The following is a 2,457-nucleotide window of genomic DNA, read 5'->3' as shown; positions in this document are numbered from 1 at the left end:
ACTCAGGTGGAGGCCGAATAGACAGAAATCCAACTACAAATTAAAAGATAGAGATAGAGATGAATAGAGATATAATTGTATCAAACATCTAATAGCTTTAAAAAAATAAATAATAAAAATAATATTAGACAACATCACATGCATTGCTCTGATCCTAAAGTAAGTAACTAGAGCACTTGTGTTATGGAAATCGAAAACAACGACGGTCCCACAAATACCTAGACCAGAGACAATATAGAAAAGTTTCTACATTGACCGGCCGGGGATCGAACCCTGGACCTCAGAGATGGCGACACCATGAAAACCGCCGCAAAAGGCACTACATCACGGAGGTTGTAAAAAATTAAAAAGTCACACAAACAATAAGTCAAATTGACAAAAACAATAATAGAATAAAAAATAAGTTTAATTTAATTAAATTTTTATTGAATTGATATTCAATTATTTTTTGTGAAATTACTCCACTAGTTTGTTATAATTATTAATACAAAGATCGAACACTCAGAAAAAACACTCAGAAAAAATTCCTTCGATCCGGTCGGATTCGAACCGACGTCTTCTTGCATACCGAGCCAGACGCTATACCAACTAAGCCACGGAACGAACCAACGGACCTCACGAATTTTTCTATGTGCTTGCGTCGTGTCTTTGTACTTGGCCTTTCAACGAATTTTTAGTCGTAGCGCCATCTATGAGAAATCTATTGCAGATTTATCACCCAGTTAGTACCTTTACAGCTACCAGTCCTGGCGAGAGATGTCGCTATTCACTGTATTAATTAAATTTTTATTGAATTAATATTTTGAATTTTATATTTTATATAGAATTGAATTAATTGATATTCAATTATTTTTTGTGAAATTACTCCACTAGTTTGTTATAATTATTAATACAAAGATCGAACACTCAGAAAAAGTTTAATTTAGTCAAGTTTTACCTACATGGCAATTACATGACCAACGGTTATCACCAATACCATCAACGTGGTCGTCACGCGAGTAAACAGCTCTCGAATGAAACCATTGCTACCCTGTCCAAGCCATTCCATAAAATACAGTATAGAAAGTTGAATAGTCCTTTAAGCGTCCTTTCATCCCTTTAAACACCCCGTATAAGCAAAGTCCGTTCTCAAGGTCAACGAGAAGGTTTATTATAGTATAAAGAGACCATAAACACCTACTGCGGTTCTGGAATTGCCGTATAAAGTAAGCGGCATTCAATCACGCAATAATGCATTTTGAAACCCACGTTGGTGTGTTATTTATGATCCGTAGGTTCTTAATGTATAATTACGAACAATCAGCATCGTGAGTGATCAAACTAATTAATAATATCTTCATTATTTCGAGTTATAACCGTCTACAACATAGCATTAAAAAATAACCACAGTCATTCTGATCAGGCCTATGAAGAAAATATTCAAATTTGATAAAAATCGAACTTTATACTTGTTTATTTCTTTTTTCTCATGACCCTGCATTAGGGAAACCCTGTGTTGCGCATGCAATGGACACACACACACATAGACAACCACAAATTACACCAAAACTCTTGAGAAAAATAAATGTGGGCAATAAAAAAATATTTCTCCCAACCCGGGAAAAGAACTCGAAACCTCTGCGTGACAGATCAGCATTGTAACCGTTCGGCCATGGAGGCAGGGTACAAGTCTGCAGGCAGGGAAATTTCCACTCCATAGCCGTTCGCCATTCTACTAATTCCGAGTCACCTATAAGACTATTGGCACGGTTGTCAATTGCATCCAAGGTGGCCAGTTGGTATGTACGAGCAGAGGCATTGCCAGCAGTACTCCATACACGACCGTACAAATGGGAGGTCTTTCGGTTGAAATGATGGTTATAATAACTACAAAAACTAGTGTCACTTACTGGTTACCTGTTAAAGTAGTTATTTTAATGTAAAATAGACACACACTTAACTACAATCTCACCCGAGGTTAACCGAAGAAGCCCTTTGTCTAAAAAATGACTGTTCACCGTAGTTATGTCTTAATATTATTATTTAACATGTATTTTATTTTAATTTCAGATCAAAGAAACACATCGCCGTATAGGTAAGTCTACCATCACTCTAAGATTTCTCCATGCCTATCTGACATCCGATTGTTACCGATTAAACGAAAAGTAAAGAAAAAGTAAAATAGAGTACAAAAGAAACCAACAACGGAAAGACTTTCCTATTGACGAAAACATAAAGTATAGAATAGCCGCTCGTCCATCTTTAGTGTTACATTTAATTGATTAAGAAAAAGTATGGATTTCAACACCAGACAGTTAATAATTAGATGTCACATGGAAAATGGACAATCATCCTACTGCAATCTGCTACTCACCACCAAGGTTGATTCCTGTAGCTTTCTATGACACTAATTGTAAGAAAAGGCATACGTGGTCTGTCGTGATGTTCCTGACCTATTCAGGAATACGTAGTAAATTT

General features: G+C 36.0%; 1 non-coding gene across 1 annotated transcript; it reads right to left on the bottom strand.

The window, feature by feature from the left end:
- Positions 1 to 529: 529 nt before the first annotated feature.
- Positions 530 to 603, bottom strand: Trnat-ggu. The gene has a single exon. It is a non-coding gene; the product is annotated as a tRNA-Thr (tRNA).
- Between the last annotated feature and the right edge of the window lie 1,854 nt (positions 604 to 2,457).

This window comes from Hyposmocoma kahamanoa, unplaced genomic scaffold (genome assembly GCF_003589595.1).
Source record: "Hyposmocoma kahamanoa isolate Upper Pololo Valley unplaced genomic scaffold, ASM358959v1 220, whole genome shotgun sequence".
Classification (NCBI taxonomy): Eukaryota; Metazoa; Arthropoda; class Insecta; order Lepidoptera; family Cosmopterigidae; genus Hyposmocoma; species Hyposmocoma kahamanoa.
Note: the sequence above shows the minus strand (reverse complement) of the source record. Positions and strands in the feature narration are given on the sequence as shown.